Source organism: Rhinolophus sinicus, linkage group LG05, assembly GCF_036562045.2.
Source record: "Rhinolophus sinicus isolate RSC01 linkage group LG05, ASM3656204v1, whole genome shotgun sequence".
In the NCBI taxonomy this organism is placed as follows: Eukaryota; Metazoa; Chordata; class Mammalia; order Chiroptera; family Rhinolophidae; genus Rhinolophus; species Rhinolophus sinicus.
In genome coordinates this window covers 131220709-131242858 of record NC_133755.1, presented here as the reverse complement: position 1 = coordinate 131242858, position 22150 = coordinate 131220709, and the positions used below count along the sequence as shown (strand labels likewise).

At 38.3% G+C, this 22150-nt stretch overlaps 1 pseudogene; it reads right to left on the bottom strand.

Moving 5' to 3' along the window:
• Positions 1–21089: 21089 nt before the first annotated feature.
• Positions 21090–21411, bottom strand: LOC109451014 (cytochrome c oxidase subunit 7C, mitochondrial; annotated as a pseudogene).
• Positions 21412–22150: the final 739 nt, after the last annotated feature.

The following is a 22150-nucleotide window of genomic DNA, read 5'->3' as shown; positions in this document are numbered from 1 at the left end:
AGCTATGGGCTTGTGCATGCACAGTGAGTATCCACACTTTCTTGCTTCATAGCAAGCTATTGTCAACCAAGGGGGGAAAAGCGCCACAATGAGTGCTTTATGACCAAGCACTTCAGCTCCCAAAAGATCTCTTTTACCATAGCTCACTTCTCTTTTATGTTTCCAGCTCAAATTTAAAAATTGTTGTTATTGTTAAATTTTCTAGGGATTTGTTTTCTATTTTAGGCATCCTTATAAAAAATAAGACTCCAGTTCTAAGGGCAGGCATTTGGACCTTTCTGGCAGGGACTCCTGCCCTGGGCAAGCACACTTGATGATCACACGGTACATGGTCCTTTCTCTCATGACCATCTGTTAGACTGGCTCTCAGCCCACTCACAAGCTCACTGAATTGTTTCACTAGGACACAGGTGCCAGGCTATCATGGGTCTAAATGAGCAGCCCACATAATACAGCAAAATGTTCCTCTTGCCTTCAGGAAGATCCTCCCCCATGACAGACTTAAAGTAGTGTCACTACATGGCTTCTGAAGCTTGATTAAAGCCAGAGACATGGGTAAGCCAAAGAAAATACTGTAAGACTCAACCCCTGAGCAATGAGTGGTCATAGAACAGAGCAACAGTGGTCATGCTAGCGGTAGTGCAGGTGGAGGTGTGGGTAGACTCCTAGGAATCTAGAAGGAAAGAAGAAAAGAATCCATCCCCCCAGATGTATGTAAAATCAAGTAAGGAAATATAAATTGTGTGTGTGTGACTGTGGCTTAACCTACAGCAGAGAGAAGAACAGGTAACATGGACATGTGGAAGTAAGAGCCAAAAACATGAGTGCATGACCCAGCTCTGACACTTGATGAGACCTTCAGCCAGCCTCAATGTTCTTAACGGTTAAATGGGGATAACAATACCATATGTCATTGTCACTATGATTATGTAACAATCACTCCAAAACTTAGTGGTTTAATCCCTTACATATGCTGTCTACAAGAGACTCACTTCAGATTGAAAGACACACACCAATGGAAAGGAAAGGGATGGCAAAAGATGTTTCATGAAAATAGAAATTAAAAATAACAATAATAAATAAAAATCTGAAGCAGCAATACTTATACCAAACAAAATAGACTTTAAAACAAAGGCTATAACAAGTGACAAAGAAAGACCCAGTAATCCCACTACTGGGTATTTATCTGAAGAAACCCAAAATGCTACTTCGAGGGGACATGTGCATCCATATGTTAATTTCAGCACTGTTTACAATGGCCAAGATGTGGAGGCAGCCTGGGTGCCTGTCAATGGAGGAATGGATAAAGAGGAGGTAGTATATATATACAGTGAAATATTGCTTGGCCATGGAGGGAATGGGTTCTTGTCATCTGCAGTGGCATGAATGGACCTGGAGGGTACTGTGCTGAGGGGAGTGTCAGACAGAGAAACACAGATGCAATGTAATTTTGCTTATATAGTTTGTAGTTACAGAATAGTCACAGGGATGTAAAATAAAGCTGAGGGAATATAGTAAATGATATGGCAGTAACTATGCATAGAACCAGGTGGGTACTCGATTATAGTCAGGGGATCACTTCTTATATAAATGTCTAACCACTACCCTATACATCTGATATTAACATAAAATAATATTGAATGTCAACTGTAACTGAAAAATTTAAAAAGGGGGAAAGGTGAAGGGGAATAGAGGTTCGATAAGTGAGAAAGAAGTAGCTCTCTTGTAGACAGCATATGTAAGGGATTAGGTCCCATCCCTACTTGTCAAGGTTGCCCCCAAAAGGGTTCTGTTTTCCTGTACTGGCAGATGGACACTTCTGAGTGCCCCCAGAATTTCCTAAGATTTTCCACTTGCAGGTGTCAGAGAAATCCCAGACAGGAAGCAAGAGGTACTCTAAGCACAGGCCTGAGGTGAGCACAGTGTTTGGATGCACCCAACTAAGACTGGCAGAAACCCTCCCTGAGCTGGTTGCTACAGCAGTGGCTAGATTCAGAGGGGAGGCAGAGAAAAGCCCAATACAGTCATAAGAACTCCCTTCTTTATCAAACTTTGTATTGTCTTTCTGCTCCTGCTCCCCCCCAAAAAAACATTAATGTTGTACTTTTGAAGAGGAATTTGATATAAAAAATCATTGCCAATTGCTTGTATACATAAGGAATATTTCTGGAAGGGTACTTAAGAATTGGTGCTTTCATGAAGGAGAATTGAATATCAAGGAAGATTTGCACCATATATCTTTCTGTATCTTAAATTTTGAATCATGTGAATATATTATCCATATTACCCACTAAAAATAAACTTTGTTTTAAAGATAAAAATATAAGACACATTATATTAAAATGTATTTTAGAAAATTTTAAAAAAAGAAAAACACAGGGTTTTAATTAAAAATGGAGATTTGAATATATACAATTACCTCCACTCTATCAGAAACCCTAAAAATGAGAATGAAGATGTATTTTTAAGCATAAACCAACAAAGCAAAGGCAACAAAAGATAATGAAACAGCAATAAAATTTTGGAAGATGGAAAGTAGATGCATGAATGATAACTGACCCAGTGGACTAGAGAAAGCTGCAACTCACGTCTGTAGTGGAAGAAACGAAAATGTACACTGATTTGTGTTGTAGAACTCCAGACATACTCAGGAATTAGAGGAACAGGTACCAATGAAAGTGGAGTGAATAAGAGCTAATATCAGGATAGCTGATTTAAGGCAGCTTAAACAGAAGTTACACCTTGGATCCCCACCCCCTCACTCCATGCAGCTGGTGGCTGCCCCTCTCCCATCCTAGTAAAAGAATGGAAGGGATAAGCTAGAGGGACTCTGTCTGCTCTGCGATACATTGGGGCAGAGTTGCGGATACAGTGTCTATTGAAAACAGGATTAAGTCTATATACTGAAAGGTGAAGCACCCACTCCACTCAGTTCTCAGAATGCTGGCAACTTGGTTTTATACCCTTTAGGCAGGAGACTGGAAGGTTCTTCTCCAGAATATCTGAGCAACCCAACAGAAAAGACCTAAACATACTGTCAGCCAAACATTCCTCCCAGGAAAGAGCTGAACTGGGCCACCCAGAAGGTAAGTCCGTAAGTCCACAGCCCTTCTTTCTCCATACCCAGAGCTTCTAGTCAGCTTTGTGGTGTCCCTGTTTTAAATATGAGAGGACTTCTAAGGATCATGTAACATTAAGAAAAGCCAGAAACCAAAGGAACTCAGAAGAAACAATGACGACACTAAAGAATTCTTTCTTTTAAAATAAGGTAAAAATAAACCTTTAGCTTAGTATCCTCAGAGGAATCAGAGACTATAATATTGTACCCACCCAAAAAGAACATGATGTTATAAAAACAATTCAGATATTTTTCATAGAAAGTATTCTTGAAATTAAATGTTAGAGCAGAAATAAAATTTTCAATAGAAGGGCTAAGGCTCAAAGGTGAGATAGTCTCCCAGAAAGTAAAGCAAAAAGTCAAAGAGATATAAAACATTAGAGAGAAGGGTAAATTAGTCCAGGAGGTCCAATATTCAAGTAATAGAAATTTCAGAAAGAGAGAATATAGAAAACAAAGGGAGAGAAAATTATCAAAAATAATTCAAGAAAAATGCTCAGAACAGAAGGATGAGAGTTATCAAACTGAAAGGACCCACTAAGTGCTCAACATAATGGATTTAAAAAAACAAAGAAAGAAAGAAACCTCAAGGCATATCAAAGAAATTTCAGGAAACTAGGAGCAAAAGGATTTTTTAAAGCATGAAGAGAAAAGTAAGGAAAATTAATTGAGCATTAGATTTTTTGACAGCAATGCTTGAAGCTACAGAATAATAGAGAAACGCTTTTGAGCTTCTAAGAGGAACATAGTCCCAACCTGGATTCACCCAGACAAATTATCAATAAAGTATGAAAAAGAAAAATACACTTTTCAGATTCGCAGGCTTTCAAAAATAAACCTCCCAAACAAACAAACAAACACAAAGCATCCCATGCACTTTCTCAGGAAGCTACTGAGAGATGTGCCCCTTCAAAATGAAGAAGTGAACCAAGAAACAGGAAGACATATACTCCAGGACATGGAGCTCCAGCTCAAGAAAGAATGAACTGGGCAAAGGCAACCCTGCAGACAATGGCGAGGGGATGTGTAGCAGCTGACGGCCCAGACCGAAGCAGTACGGAGATCCTAGGACAGACATCTTCAAGAAGATAAAACAGAAAACACGTGATGTGTCTGGAAGTATTTAGAGAAACTTTAAACTTATGATGAAGAGATTAGGGATAAATTAGTGAAGAGCACATAAAAAAATAGTGAAGCCAATGAAAAGAGCGAACAATGATTAACTCCAAAAAAAAACAAAGAGTACCACCAAAAAGGAAATAAAATCATGATGTGTGTAATGGCTCAACTGGGAATAATATTGGTTTACATGGTCATAATAATATATAAACAGTGACTACTGAACTAACCAAAAACCTTAAAATGACTATGTTGAGAGGATGAAGGGAATGATAAGTAACTGAAAGGGTGGCCATTCGCAAAAACTAATCAATTAAAAGGCCAAATTCTTGTATTCCTCTGTGGTAAGACTATAAATAGTGCTTAAAACTGGAATAACGTGCAGATACAATATACACATGATATTCACAGATATGGAGGTAAACATCAAAAGAAAAACAATTGAGGTTGTTACATCCAGAGAACAGGATCCTAGAGAGGAGGGAGGCAGATTAAAGGGAACTGCCATTTTATTTAAGAAACCTTACAGAACATTCTGAATGTGTAATTTATCTGTACATCAAACTTTGCTATATATTACTTTTTTTAAATTGAGAGACAGAAAATGTATATACATAGCTCCTTAACGTGAATAAAACTATTACTATATTTTTATACTTCCTTCCAGCCTTTTTGAATATATTCTCATATTTCTAACATATTTTACACGCTCATGAATTTTGTATCATGTCTTTTACTTAAACTATTTCAAGAAATTGTTTCTACAGTCTTCCCATTATTTTAATAATTTCATCAAGTTATAATACAAATCAAGCAATAATCAAGTGCTAATTACAAATTTAATTTGCTTAGGATAGTGCTATGGATGGAATGTGTCCTCCCAAAATTCATATGTTGGATTCTAATCCCAAGGTGATGGTATCCCTAGTGAGGTCTTTGGGAGGTGATTAGGTCAGGAAAACAACACCCTCATAAGTGGGATTAGTGCTCTTTCAAAGAGGCCTAGAAAGCTTCATTGCCTCTTTTACCATGTAAGGTCACCGTGAGAAGACGTCTGTCTATGAGGAAGCAGGCTCTCCCCAGACCCAAATGTGCCAGTACCTTGATCTTGTACTTCCCCACCTCTGGAACTGCAGGAAATTTCCGTTGTTTATAAGCCACCCAGCCTCTGGTATTTTATTACAGTATCTCAAATGGACCAAAACAGGCAGATTTTCAGATATGAGACTTCCTGAGTAGAGAAGACTTAACATTTTTATAGTTTTTACACACTGTTTTGCATCAAATTTTTGAAAGAACGTTTACTATCTAGATTAAGACCATAATATGTCTTTAGCTCACAGAAAACCACATCTATTCAGATTCCAAACATTTCATGGTTAACATGCTCAAAAACACAGCCACAAAACAATTTCAAGAAAGTAAACCATGAAACCTAATCAGAGAAATGCAATTAAATTAATTATATGTTTGTAGTTGTTACAAAACAAATGGCATTTTTTGCAAAAAAGTAATATTTTTCAAGGTATCAAAATAGGCTTATTTCACTTAAGTTGAAACCCACTTCTTTCTTCAAAAACCAACAAAGGAGATTCATCAATTTCTTTCGATAGTTCTCCAGTTGCTTATCAAAGATTCCCAATAACGGTTGTCCTAATCCAGGTCTCTGTGTTAAACTGCTTTTTGTATGGACAGCAAAGAGTCTGTCCTCTACCAGGGAAATGTAGAGAGAGTGACATTTGAGGACTACCACAGGGATTGACTTTTCCCTGTTTCTATAGACATTGTGAGACCCCAGGGTAAGAGTAGAAGTCGGGAACCACATACCACACATCCAAATAGTGAAAACTTTTAAATGATGCTAACACATTGTTAATCAAGTATGTTCTATATTCCCACATCATTAAATATAACATCAAAACAAACTGGAAAGCCAGGTTCAAATTCAGAATTCACAGACTCCTCAGAACTCTGCAACAAAATATGGTGCTGAAAAAAAAAGCAGACCCCCAGGCCACAGCCAACCCTCCTTTCCTTCTCACATCTGGACAGCTCTTACATACACACTGTGCAATCCAGCCACCATGTCCGGGTGTGGACCTCCACCACCCCAAACAGTACCCTGGCCACCTTTTGAGCAAAATAACAGCAGGGGAGTGACATGGGACAGTTTCTGGAGTGGACAAGGCAAACAATGTGTGCTTGGCTAGCAACAAATTCCAAGGTTGTCAAAGCAGAAAGACTTTCTCCTAAGAACAGAAAAAATGTTGCATTCTTCCGCCTACAGAAGGCAGTTAGAGAGCAAGACATCCCGGCTGACTAAATGACCACAGCTTTCAGATATATTTTATACCTACCCTTCAGAATGGAAATGAGCCCACATCCCTTCCTCGGAAGAGTTAAGCACAGAATCATCACTCAAATGGAGCAAGCAGCTTGCAGAATGGCACAATGAGTTGGTTCCTTAGTAAATAGATTGAACATTATCACTCTACTCCATACCCTCAATGGAACTCCATCCCATGAATGGAATAGTATATTATAACTGGCATAAAATAGGCCACCACTTTAGTTACAACACAGGATTGTCCAAATAAACAAGCATTAATCACGCACATTATGTAGAACATAATGCCTCAGAGAGCTTCCAAAAGCAGCTCCAAATGAACTCTACCAAATTATAGCATCTGACAGCTGTTCCGTAACCTGTGGGACATGAGTTGGTGGTCTCAGTCCAGTTCCTAGCAGACAGGTGTCTAAAGCACAAAAACTACCCTCACAATTGGGCCTAATTAGCAACATGGTTGCTACAGCCACAGTAAAACCTGGAGTCCGTGTCATCGCCATGCTGTTGGAGGCTTGTCTTGACATCAGGTGGCATGTGCTGAAGGTTTAGTGCAGAAACACTCACAATGGTGCCTGCACAAAATGTTGTTGCTTCAGGAGAAACAGAACTGTGTCCAGGAATGGCTCTCTGCCTCTCCCCTGATTCTCCCAAGCCAAAGATGTGAGAGACATTGAAGGAGTTCTGGGCGTTGTTTTAATCCATGAAATGAGCATGTTTGTAACACCTACAGGGCTGTAAACACCCACCTTTCATCAGAGCAATAGATCCATCTATCACACAAAAAGTCAGATTTCCTGGGATTCCCAATCATTTCCCAAAATCTTTCCCTTCATCTCATTGCCTATTTGAAACCTGCCTGCTTCTGAGGACATGGCCTCCCTGCTGCCCTCCCAAAATGCAGCTGTTGTTCTCCAAGACTCTACATACTTCAGCACCAGGTAATGGAGAAGGATTCTCCCTGTTCCTAAATGTCACTTCCAGGCCATTCCTTCCCTACCTTTTCAAATTCCTTTTTCTCTGACACCCAAAGCAGTCAGCTCTGCTCCTATCTATTGACCTTCCATTTAATCCTCTTGTTCAGAAAAGATGGTAATTCCTGGCTGACAATCTTCCTCATTTACCCTCTCTTCTGATATCATCAGTGGTGATTTCAACACTGACTTGGGTGAACCACAAATACTCTGGCTTCTTAGTGTCTTATCTTTCTCACCCCAATGATTGTTTTCTCCTCAACGCCACTCCATGGCTATCCTCCAGACCTAGTCATTACCAGAAACTGCACCATCTCCAAAAATCTCAATTCAAATACTACCTTCTTGGACTACATACAACCAGTCATTCCTAGCTCATTTTGTCACAGAGCCCTTTTTTATATCTCTCCTGCACACCAATCCCCGGGATCACAGCTTTCTCACTATTCATTGACTCTCCTTCTTTTCTCTTTTCTCATGTCGTTATTCGCACCTGCTTTTCCTTTTTATGTCCAATGAAACAGCAAGTCCTGCCCACTCTATCTCTAAATTATATTTACTTATTTCTTATTCGCCATTATATCCCCAGTTACTGACTCACCATATAGACTCAACAGCACTTGCTGAATGAGTGAAGTATTAAAAATAAGTGCTGGGGAGTTTCTCTTCTATGCTTAAGACATAGAAGCACAAGACAATGGGGAAAAAAATGGATCATCTATAAAAGCATAAGTACTCCCCCAGCAGAGAGCCGAAGTTGCTAGCAAGGAAAGTAAACTGAATTCCAAAAACGAACAAAACCAAAAAGAAGTAGGACACATATATTACGTCACCTGTGACAGCACACAGGAGAGAAAAATGTCTGCCACAGAAGTAGACAATAACTCAGCTGAAATGTTTATTTATTAGCCAAATGTGGGCTAACAGGACAATGTGGTATAGGTAGGAGGTCCAGATAAAAGGGGAATTGGCATTTATTTATAAGATTTTTCCACAGGCCTCTACCAGGTGCTTATAACAAAGCTTGGGGGCAGGGTAGGAAACTGGAGAAAGCCCCCCTCAGTGGGCCAGGTGTAAAGGAGATGATTATTAGGAATCCCTCTCCCTCCCAGGACCAATCAGAGACACAAGGCCGAGTTTGGCTTCCATAGGAGGAAGGGCAGGAATATTAGAAAACACCAACCCTGTGTCCCAAGCACACAGAGCCTGCTAAGACTAAGGATAGGCCAGAACAACAAATAACACTCCAGTGACCCGAACACAAGTATAACACTAAGTAACAAGCATCATCAGTCTACCATTAGGGAAGGGGTAAAAGTTTAGAGAGCTTCCCCTCTTTGGTGACGAGTGGCTGAAAGCTTAAGGGTGAAAAAGAAACACTGATTTTTTTTTTGTTAAACCCACCCAGTCCCCATTCTATGCACAAAGAAACAACTGCCAAACACTGGAGGAATTTAAGCTTGTGGTTCACTGAAGCTAATAATGGCCATAACAAAACCCCAAACCATCTCAACTTCTAACTAAAATAACTCAACCACATATTAACAGCTTGACAGAAAAAGAGGCATACCCATTTTTTTGCAAAAATGCCATTTACTCTAGTCTTCTATGTATGTCTATAGACAATATTTAGCAATCATATAAAAACACCAAAACAAACATAAAATCAAGGGAAAAAACAGCCTATTGTCAAGAAATAAAGCAATCAACAAAACCAGACTAAAGGCTGATCCAGACATTGAGATACTTTCATTTATGATTAATATGTTAAAGGCTCTAGTGCAAAAAGTGAACATATTCATAAAGAGATTGAAATTTCAGTAGAGAGGTGAGAACTATAAAAGTCAAATGGAAAGGACAGAAATGCAAATATGGCATCCAAAATGAAGAATATCTTCAATAAACTAATCAGCAGATCAAACAGAGCTGAAGGAAAAAAGAATTGGTAAACTTAAATATAGATTAATAGAAATTATTCAAACGAGAGAGAGAGAGAGAGAGAGGCAACCAAGTACTGTGGGACAATACCAAATGTTCTAACATGCATTTATTGAGAGTCCCAAAAGGAAAAGAAAAAATAGATAAGAAAAAATGTGAAAAGATAATGACTGAAGGGTTAGCATGAAGGAGTTTCTATTTGGGGATGAAACAGTTCTGTATCCTGATTGTAACATCGGTTACACAAATCTATGCATGTCATAAATGTGACAGAAACACAGAGCAAAAAAAGTACAAAACTGGCAGAATCCAAATAAGATCTGTAGTTTATTTAAGAGTATTATACCAATGTCCATTTCCCAGTTTTGATAGTATTATGATTATTTAGGATGTTATCATTGGAGGAAGCTGTGTGAAGGATACATGGGAAATCACCTATATTTTGCAATTTCCTGTGAGTCTAAAATTATTTCAAAATAAAACAAAATTTTAATGATAATGACCAAAAATAATAAAGGAAAACAAATGACCAATACAATAAACCCAGAGAATTTCAAGCAGGATAAATAACACTACACACACACACACACACACACACTTAGAACCATCATAGTCAAAGTACTGAAAACAAAAGATAAAAAAGCGGGGGAAAGCAGGATGTAGTTAAATACCCTTATCTATTTAAAGGCTGGTTTTCTTCTTTATATGATATTCAGCTTGGTGTTAGTTAATCTTGATTTTTTTTTTCCAAAAGATATTAAAATTTAGTTCCAGCAAAACAGAAAAAAAAAAAAAAAAAACCTGAAATGTTACATAGAGAGCAACAAAAATAAGATTTCCATCAAAAATTATGCAAGTAATTTCCAGTCAAGATGGCAGAGTAGGTAAATGCTGTGCTCACCTACTTTCAGGACCACATCAGTTACAACTAAACCACAGAACAACCATTATTGTGAATTGCCTGAAGTCTAGCTGAACCAAAGTCATACAACTACACAGATACAGAAGAAGCCACCTTGAGACTGGTAGGAGGGGCAGTGACATGGAACAAGCTGGTCCCACACCTGCGTGTGAACATTAAAAATCAGGAGGGATATCTCAGCTGCGGAGGTCTGCCCCTGAGAAGTGAGGAGTCCCAACCCCTCCCCAGCCCAGGGTTTCAGTGTCCAGGAGAGAAGTCCCCATAATTTCCGGCTGTGAAAACCAGCAGAGATTGTGTCTCAGTGAGAGGGCGGCTGCACTCCCAGGCGTTCCTCTTAAATGAAACATGAACGGACTTACCTGCCGACACTCTCCTCACTAGCTCTGAGCTCCAGTGCTGGGACAGCAGCTTGAAAGGTGCCAGGCACATAAGGGGAAGAAATGAGTTGTCTAGCTTCAGGGAAAAGACAGGAGGGGCAGCTTTCTCCCAGACAAGGGAGTTAGCAGAAGCCATTGTTTCTGCATTGGGCCCTCCCACTTCCTGGCATACAGACGCAGGCAGCCACCATATTTGAGTCTCCATAAACTTGACCCCACCCTAAAGATTCTGAGACCCCGCCTCTCCTAACTTTCAGGCACACCCAAGCCGCTTCTAGTGGCTTTGTCATGCAAACCGCCTGCCTTGACTCAAGCTGCAGACTTTCCTAGGGTCTCTCCAAGGTACACAAGACCCAAACAAGTAGCATCTGGCATGACCTCTGGTTGAGCAGCCCTAAGTCCGGCAATAGAGGCAGCTGCCCTTGATTCACACCTTAGCCTCTCAAGGCACCTTGCAAGCACAGCACAGGTGGTGGCCATCTCTGGATTGCTTTGTGGCTCATGCTAGGTGGTCCCAGGCAGGGCACAGGCTGAAGCAGAACTTAGCCTGCAATGGGTCCCCTCTCAGGAGGCCCCTGGCTGGCAGGCCCAGTGGCCAGCTTTGGGCTGAGCTGGAGCATCACTCAGCCACCTCCAAGGAAAACACACCCGAAGGACAAACGGCAGGCACTGGAGCTCTGCTAAAGTGAACCCTGCTTTATATGGTCATACCTGTACAATAGCTCCTCCACTGTAGTCACAGCTTGTCCTCACAACCAATCAGCCTGAGAGCCAATCCCTCCCATGGATGTGCAAACAGCAATCAAGTCTCAGCCTCAACAGGAGGGTATACACAACCAACACAAGGGACACACCTGGAGCACCTGGCTCTGGTGACCTGAAAGACAGCACCACTGGTCCCCACAGGACACCTACTAAAGAAGGCCACTCAACTAACACTGGGAGGTACAGCACCCCTACATAGAAAAATAACACAGGGAGGCAGCCAAATGGGGAGACAAAGAAATATGTCCCAAATGAAAGAACAGAACAAAGCTCCAGAGAAAAAACTAAACAAAATGGAGACAAGCAATCTACCAGATGCAGAGTTCCAAACACTAGTTATAAGGATGCTCAGTGATCTCAGGGAGAACTTCAACAAAGAGATAGGAAACATAAAAATGGAGACAGAAAACATTAAAAAAAAGTCATAAATGGGCCGGCCCGGTGACTCAGGCGGTTGGAGCTCCGTGCTCCTAACTCCGAGGGCTGCCGGTTCGATTCCCACATGGGCCAGTGGGCTCTCAACCGCAAGGTTGCCAGTTCGATCCCTCGAGTCCCAAAGGGGATGGTGGGCAGCGCCCCCTGCAACTAAAATTGAACACAGCACCTTGAGTTGAGCTGCCGCTGAGCTCCCGGATGGCTCAGTTGGTTGGAGCGTGTCCTCTCAACCACAAGGTTGCCGGTTTGACTCCCACAAGGGATGGTGGGCTGTGCCCCCTGCAACTAGAAACGGCAACTGGTCCTGGAGCTGGGCTGCGCCCTCCACAACTAAGACTGAAAGAACAACAACTTGAAGCTGAGCAGAACCCTCCACAGCTAAGACTGAAAGGACAACAACTTGACTTGGAGAAAGGTCCTGGAGGTGCACACTGTTCCCCAGTGAAGTCCTGTTCCCCTTCCCCAATAAAATCTTTTAAAAAAAAAAAAAAGTCATAAGTAAAGACTACTATAACTGAAATGAAGAATACGTTAGAAGGAATCAACGGTAGATTAGATGAAGCAGAGGAACAAATCAGTGATTTAGAAGATAAGGTAACATAAACACATAATCAGAACAGCAAAAAGAAAAAAGAATCCAAAAAAATGAGGACAGTTTAAGGGACCTCTGGGACAACATCAAGTGTGCCAACACTCACATCACAGGGGCACCAGAAGGAGAAGAGGGATAGCAAGGAATTGAAAACCTATTTGAAGAAATAATGACTGAGAACTTTCCTAAACTGTAGAAGTAAATAGATATACAGCCTAGGAAGTGAAGAGGGTACCAAACAAAATGAACCAAAGAGGCCAGCACCAAGACATATGTGGAGACAGAGCCAGAAGTACAGTTTCCAGGCTCTCGGCCTCACACTAAAAGGTACTGGCTCAGGTAGTAAATGGCCATCAACTGTAATTGGATGGCCATCAGCTGTGGCTAGTTGGCCATCAGTTGTAACCAGTGAGCCATTGGCCACTAATATAACTGCTGTGGCTATGCTAACAGAAAATGGGGGCTAGCAAGAAGATGGTGGCTGGCAAGCACGGATTGCAGTTAGCATGGTGGGTTGCGGACAGTGTTGCTCCTGCTTCCTGTGTCTCCAACCCAGCCGCCAGCAAGAATATAGTGGTATGACTCCCCCATCTATGGCTCCGTGGGTGTTCCTTTTTGGCCTCACTATATCCTGCGTTCTTATATGGGGAGCGGAAGCAGAGACCCCGCAGGCTGCCCTGCGTGACAAATGGCGCAGCGAGCAGGGTCCCCTGCACAACAACATATCGTAATTAAAATGCCAAAGGTTAAAGACAAAGAAAGAATCTTAAAAGCAGCAAGAGAAAAGCAATTAGTTACCCCCAAGGGAGCTCTCATAAGACTGTCAACTAATTTCTAAACAGAAACTTTACAGGCCAGAAAAGATTGGCATGAACTATTCAAAGTGATGAAAAGCAAGGACTTACAACCAAGATTACTGTACCTAGCAAAGCTATCATTTAGAATCCAAGGAGCTTCTCAGACAAGAAAAAGCTGAAGGAGTTCCTCACCACCAAACCTGTATTACAAGGAATGATAAAGGGACTTCTTTAAGGCAAAAAATAAAAAGAAGAAGAAAATCAAAAATACAAATAATAAAATGGCAATAACTATGTATCTATCAACAATTATTTTAAATGTAAATGGATTAAATGCTACAATTGAAAGACATAGGGTGGCTGAATGGATACAAAAACAAGACCTTACATATGCTGCCTACAAGAGACTCACTTCATATAAAAAAACATACACAGACTGAAAGTAAAAGAATGAGAAAAAGATATTTCATGAACATACAAACCAAAAAAAAGAAAAAAGAAAAAGGCTGTGTTAGTAACTCTTATACCAGACAAAATAGACTTTTTAAAAAAGGCTATAACAAGAGACAAAGAAGGACCCAGTAATCCCACTTCTGGGTAATTAGCTGAAGAAACCCAAATCACTACTTTGAAGTGACATGTGCATCCATATATTCATTGCAGCATTGTTAACAATGGCCAAGATGTGGAGGGAATCAGGGTGTCTGTCGATGGATAAATGGATAAAGAGTAGGTGATACATAGATACAATGGAGTATTGCTCACCTATGGAAGGAAACGGGTCCTCACCATCTGCGGGGGCATAGATGGACCTGGAGGGTATTGTGCTGAGTGAGGTGATGTCAGACAGTGAACGACAAATGCAATGTGATTTCTCTTATGTGTGGAATCTAAACAACAAAATAAACAAACAAACAAACAAAACAGAAACAAACTCATAGATACAAAGGACATTTTGATGGTTGCCAGACAGGAGGGGGGTTGGGAATGTGTGCAAAAGGGGAAGGGATTAAGAAGTACAAATTGGTTGTTACACAGTAGTCATGGGGATATAGGGTATAGCATAAGGAGTATAGTCAATAATGTAATAACTATATATGGTGTCAGATGGGTACTAGATTTATTGGGGGACAGATGGGAGAGAGGTTGGGGGATAGGGTAAAAAGGGTGAAGGCATTAAGTACAAATCGGTAGTTACAAAATAGTTATGGGGATGTAAAGCATAGGGAATATAGTCAATAATACGGTAATAACTATGCATAGTGCCAGGTGGGTGCTAGACTAGTCAGGGGGATCATTTCTTAAATTATATAAATGTCTAACCACTATACTGTACACCCGAAATTAATATAAAATAATGTTGAATATCAACTGTAATTGAAAAAGGTGGGGAGGAAAGGGGAATAAGAGTTTCAAATTTCCAGGTATAAAACAAGTCATGAGGATGTAATGCACAGCATAGGGAACATAATCAATAATATGGTGATAGCATAGTATGGTATCAGATAGTTGCTGGACTTATGGTGATCACTTCTTTAGGTATATAAATGTTGAATAATTATTGGGTACACCTGAAACTAATGTAATATTGGATGTTAGCTAAATTTTAATAAAAATTTTTTTAAAAATTATGCAAGTCATCAACTATGGAGAAAGTGCTTTAAAATGCTAAAAGAAAAAAAATCAACCCAGAATTCTAGACCCAAACAGAATCTTTCAAAATTGAAGGTGAAATAAAATTTTTTTCATACAAATAAAATATGCAAAATTCATTGCCAGCCTACCTGCACTACAAGAAACGTTAAAGATCATCTGTTTAGGTCTTTGATCCATTTTGAATTAATTTTGGTACATGGTGACAGATAGGTAGATGAGGGTAAAGGGAATCAAATATATGGTGTTGGAAAGAGAACTGACTCTGGGTGGTGAACACACAGTGTGATATACAGATGATGAATTACAGAAATGTACACCTGAAATTTATGTAACTTTACTAACAATTGTCACCCCAATAAACTTTAATTTTAAAAAAATTAAGTATATAAAAAAAGAAATGTTAAAGAAAATTCTTTGGTCAAAAATAATAATAATAATAATAATAATAATAATAATAACAACAACAGACAGAAACCTGTATTTACAAAAACAAAAGGCCTGGAAATGCCATAAATACAGGTAAACATAACATTCATTGTTTTCTGATTTTTAATTAGTATAAAATATAATTGACTAAGCAAAAATAGTTACAATGTGTTATGGGCCTTATAACATTTGTAGATGTACAATGTATTACATTAATAGCATATAACACGGGAGAGAGGAAATAAAGTTTACTGTTAAAAGTTTCTTATACTTTACCTTATACTATATTATTTGAAGGTAGACTATTATATGTTAAAAATGCATGTTGTAAACCACAGGGATACCACTATTTAAAAAAAGAGCTAATTAGTAAGCCAATTGCCGAGATAAAATGGAATCATAAAAGAAGGCAGGAAAAGAAAAAATGAACAAAAAAGATGAGGCAATTAGAAAATAACTATAAGTGATATTTTAAGTCTAACTTATAAGTAATGTAATTAAATGTAAAAGATCTAAACCTTCCAATTAAAAGACAGAGATTGTCATATTGGATTTAAAAAACAAGAAGACTTACTATCTATAAGAAACTTAACTATAAATAGCTATTCTATAAAAAGACATAAATAGCTTAAAAGTAAAGGGATCTAAAAGAATATACCAAGCAAATACATCAAGAGAAAGATGAGTGGCTATATTTATACCAGTGATAAAGTAGATTTCAGAATAAATAATACTACAAATTTTTTCCAAACTTTTACCGGGTTTCCCCGAAAATAAGACCAGTCCTTATATTAATTTTTCCTCCAAAAGATGCATTAGGGCTTATGTTCAGGGGATGTCATGCTGAAAAATCATGCTAGGGCTTATTTTCCGGTTAGGTGTTATTTTCGGGGAAACACAGTAGCAAACTGAATCCAGCTACACATGCAACAGATACCCCATCATGATCAAATGGGGTTTATCTCGGGTATGCAAAGTTGGCTCAACGTTAGAAAGTCAATCAATTCAATTCACCATTATCAACTGACTAAAAGCTAAAAATCAATATAGGAAAAGATTTGACAAAATTCAATACCATTTCATGACAAAAATTCTCAGCAAACTGAAAATAGAAGGAAACTTTCTCAACCCGATAAAGGGCATTTACAAAAATTCACAGTTGACATCAGACTTAAAGGCAAAATACTAATGGATTTCTGTTGAGATCAGGAACAAGTACAAATTTTTGCTCTCACCACTCTTGACCAACATTTTACTGGAAGTCCTATGCAGTGCATTAAGAAAAGAAAAATATGCATACAGATTGGAAAGGAATAGGTAAAACAGTCTTTATTCATAAACATCATAATTGTCTAGATAAAAAAATCCCAAAGAACCTACAAAAAGGCACTAGAACTAAAGGTTTCAGGGTACAAGGTCAATATTGAAAACTCAATTGCATTTCTGTGTACATATTTAATAAAATATTAAAATTAAAATTTTAAGTACCATTTAATATAGCATCAAAAATCATGGAATACTTAAGTGTAAATTCAATAAAATATATGCAAGACTTTTCAGCTGAAAACTGTAAAACACTAAAGAGAGAAATGAGTGAAGACTTAAATTTAATTTTAAAAATAAATTTAATTTTTAAAAAATTATAAAAACAAATATCAGTGTTCATGGATCAAAAAACGCAATATTGTTAAGGTGTCAGTTCTCCCAATTTTGATTTATATATTCAATGCAATCTCAATAAAAATCCCAGCAGTGTTTTTTTGTTTTTTCATTTTTTGTTTTATAGAAATTGATGAGATAATTCCAAACTTACATGAAGAAGGAAAGGTTCTAGAATATCCAAACAGTTGTGAAAAATAAAAATGAAGGACAACCAAATTTTCATTGCTGTCACTGAGCTGTGAAAAGTTACTCATCCTGTGTTAGCAAAGAAATGTCTGAAATTGTAGCAAAATAAGATTGTATAGAGAATTTGCAGTCAATTGTAATTGACAGTACATTAAGCTTAGGGATACCAGACAAAAGTATTACAAGTATATGCCACCACGCTCATTCTCCCTTCAGCAACCATAACAATAACTTCCAAAATCATTCTTTCCTCTTGCATCTATAAACAATTATCATCTTTTTGTTAAACTCTAATTGCTCTTCTTACACAGCTGTGCCACTGTACAGCTCAAGAAAGAGGGCCCAAGTGTTAAGACAGTTATTAATAAAATAATGCCATAACAAATTGAAAGTGCCTGGGGAGTTCAAGAAAAAAAGGCTACCCCCACATCCTTTCAGAAAACCAAACCATAGACTATATCTTAAATCTGAGTTTCTCCATTCTTTTCTCTTACATACAAATACATATTGGGAGGCACAAGAATATAGAGGTTAAGAACATGGCCTCTTGAGCTATACTGCATGGTTTGAATTCCAGCTTTTCCACTGACAGCTGTGAGACGGGCATGTTACTCAACTTCTGTGTGACTCAGTTTCCTCATCTATAAAATAGGGCTAGTAAAAAATCATACTACTGTGAGGATTACATGGTTTAACATCTATAAAGAGCTTAGAAAACTACCTGCATATATGAAATGCTCAATATGTATTAGATAAACAATATGTATTGTTTTTATTTATTGTTGTATATCTTCCCTTTACCAGTTTGTTTTGTTTTTCAAATTTTTAACTCACATCCTCAGTGAATGGCAAAGCTGAGCAGTAGTGTTCAATTCCACACAAACTACTTATTAAAACTTTAACATCACTACGTCTAAAGAAAATGTTTTATTTTTGTTTTAATAAAATAGTTGCAAAGTGCTGGTGATATTCATTGAAAATCTCAGGTCAGTTCTAAACCTTAGAATTTTCACCCTTCAAAGTGATGCAATATATGACAACAACATTCCTATCCCTTTCTACTTGAGAAACTCCAAAAACTGTCCCAGAAATATCTTAACATGTTGGAAGGTTTCAGCTTCAGGAAATGAAATGCTCTACAGTGGAGGACTGAGATATCTATAAATTTGACATGAAATTACTTCACTTAGTATAGAAGAGAAATATTCTTTAAGAAGAAAAGCCCGAGCTGAAATAGTCCCTATATACTTAACCCAGATTTAGTCTTTATTTGTATGCCCCACAATTATACAACTTATTTGACAAATCCAGTAATCAACAATGTGTTTTCCATACTGAACCAGTTTAGCTACCTCTGTGTGCCAGGAACTGAATCCCTGACCAATAGTGGATTAACAAGCACATTTGATTTTTCACAAAAAGGCTGTAAGTATGTGGTTTACTCCTTCCTCACTCTCCATCATCCTCAGCAGACTTTTCCATCCTCAGTCTTGTAGCTTCATGGCCACAAGATGGCTGCCTCAACCTGAAGAGACATTTCTCCAAAGAGGACATACAAATGGCAAATAGACATATGAAAAAATGCTCAACATCACTAATCATCAGAGAAATGCAAATAAAAACTACCATGAGATATCACCTCACCCCAGTCAGAATGGCTATCATCAACAAGACAAATAGTAACAAGTGTTGGAGAGGCTGTGGAGAAAAAGGAACCCTCATACACTGTTGGTGGGAATGCAGACTGGTGCAGCCATTCTGAAAGGCAGTGTGGAGGTTCCTCAAAAAATTACGAATAGAATTACCATATGACCCAGCAATCCCTCTCCTGGGTATCTACCCAAAAAATCTGAAAACATTTATACATAAAGACACGTGTGCTCCAATGTTCATTGCAGCTTTGTTTACAGTGGCCAAGACATGGAAACAGCCAAAATGTCCTTCGATAAATGAATGGATAAAGAAGTTGTGGTATACATACACAATGGAACTATTCGGCGGTAAGAAAAGATGATATAGGAACATTTGTGACAACATGGATGGATCTTGAGAGTGTAATGCTGAGCAAAATAAGTCAGACAGAAAAAGCAGAGAACCATGTGATTTCACTGATATGTGGTATATAAACCAAAAACAACAAAAGTACAAGACAAACAAATGAGAAACAGAAACTCATAGACACAGACAATAGTTTAGTGGTTACCAGAAGGTAAGGGGGGTGGGGGGTGGGAGATGAGGGTAAGGAGGATCAAATATATGGTGATGGAAGGAGAACTGACTCTGGGTGGTGAACACATAATGGGATTTATAGATGATGTAATACAGAATTGTACACCTGAAATCTATGTAATTTTACTAACAATTGTCACCCCAATAAATTAAACAAAATAATAAAAAATAAATTAAAAAAGAATTTAAAAATAATAATAATAAAAAGATGGCTACCTCAGTTCCAGATTACAAATTCATGTAGCATATTCAAAGGAGGGAAGGGAAGGAGACTCTCCTTGGGCAATCCATCTTTTCCTGAAGCACCCCTCACCCATCCCAGCAGACATAACCTTACATCTCATTGGCCAGAACTGGATCATATGGCTAACTCTTACCTACAAAAAAATATGGGAAAGTAAGTTGTCTAGTATTCTCAGCCTTTTTCAATGGGACTCCTTCCATGAAAAGGAGGAAGGAGAATGCCTATTGAGTATACAACATTAGTATCTACCATTCATGCTTATAATATCCTTTCCCTGACATACCTTCTGTAAAATTCTTAATCATCCTTTAAAACACATCTGTTACTCCCTTGGCAAACCTCCTCTGTCCCGGGCCTAGGCAGTGTTGGGTGATCATTCCTTAGCGATCTGACATTTCTGTGTACACGTGTACATGAATGTACAGCCACTTTGCATTGTGACTGTCATTAATATTTCTTCCCCACTAGAGAGTAAACCTCTGCATTGGGAAACAGATATCTTAACAACTGTACCCCCCAATGTCAATGGCAGTATGGTTGAAAAAATAATTAGACTCAATGACTTAAACTATGATGATGAAATCATTCCAAAATGATCACACAGATACTGTGCTAGATTGGGCAGCACATAAAAATCACCAAATAATTCTCTGAAAGAAACAAAAGAAATTAAATGTAAAGGCAAATTGACTGTGTTGTGGATCACTAGGAATCACTCTTTTTCATGGGATTTTGTCTGGAATAATAGACCAAAAAAGAACATCCAGCATCAGCCCTGACTCTACCACAGGAACAGGGCTTTCAGAACTTCAGAATGTGACCCTAATAATGCCTGGGTACATAATACAGACTTCAGTCCCTGATGTTTTAAGAAGGAATATTAAATACTCCTAGAGCCCTGAAAACAACAACCAACCCAGCATCACAATGAATCCAAGAGTCATTTCAGATCTAGGGCAGGAAAAAAATGCAGGATCAACCTGGAATCTCTTGTCCTACCAGCTAGAAGAGAAGCTATCAAAGACTCCTAGGGTCATGTCAAAAGAACCCAGGATCCAACTTGAAATGACTCACTGTCCAAATATGACACAATTTGAACATGAGTAAGAATAATAATTGTAATAAATTGAAACTTCCTTCAAATGTGTTTAGAATTACAAATTCCCAATGATACTTTAAATTAGTCATTTCATTATTGGGAAAATTGATTGGAAAAGAATCAAGAATTTATCCTGCTTTTCTTGCACCATTTCTTTTTTTTTTTTTCAAATATCACATTTTGTATTTCAGAGAGGAGGCATTAAGGATTCATGCCATAAGTTTATTTACAAACATTTCTAGTATGCTGCATTCAACAGTTTGATCCATTTTTCAAAGTGACTGCACCTCTTAAAATGCTCCTCTTCATATCTGTTTCATGGATTAAGTAAAACATCCTTATTTTAAGCAGTTGGTGTCTTACTATAAAGAAAGGTGCAGCAAATCCAGATCCAAAGTACAGAGTCATCGTAACTAGCAACCGCCACTTGTTTTCCAATGAAAATGGTAAATTCTTCCCTGGGCCCTCATCATAGTGGCGTCTATGGACCACAGAGGTTGTGAACCTCCGGATGCTCTGTCCCAACATAGTGCTGTTGGGAGCCCAGCAAAAGGCGCAGAGACCGAAGCAGAGGAAATGGCGGTTCCTCACCAAGTCCTCCTTTTCTCATGACTCTTATACCATTTCTTTACCCCTGAATACCACGCAGTAGATGAGGGGAAGTTTCTCTTTATGGAAATATTCTAGTGAATTAATTTTTAAAAAAAATAACTGATAGGATTAGAATATCACCACTTGGCAATTCCTAATGAATTAATGATCTAGGCTTTAATCACCCACAGCTGTTAACATTACAAAAAAAAAAGTAACCAAACATCACGTGCATTCTAATGAGAGTATATCTCTATGAAACAGTCTTGTCAAAAGAGAAAAACTGAAATGAAATCTGATCAAGCCTCTAGATATAACTACAAAATCTACAAGAAGTAGAGGAAAACTGGCATGCTATTTAACTCCTTAGAGACACAATCAGCAAAATATAGACCACAGGAAACTGGAAAACAAAGAGCCCAGGTTCTTCAACCAATAAATTACAGGAAGAAAGAGAGATGGAGGAGAAAACCTCTAGATTAAAAATGACTTAAGAGACATATCGTTTAATTATAATGTGTGGATCTTAGTTAGATACTGACACAAAGATGCAAACTGTTTTTTTAATTATTGCATTTATGAGACAGTTGAAATACATTAAATCTTTATCATATTAAGGACTTGTTTTAAACTATTAGATGTTGATAATGGTATTTGTGTTATCTTTTAAACTGCT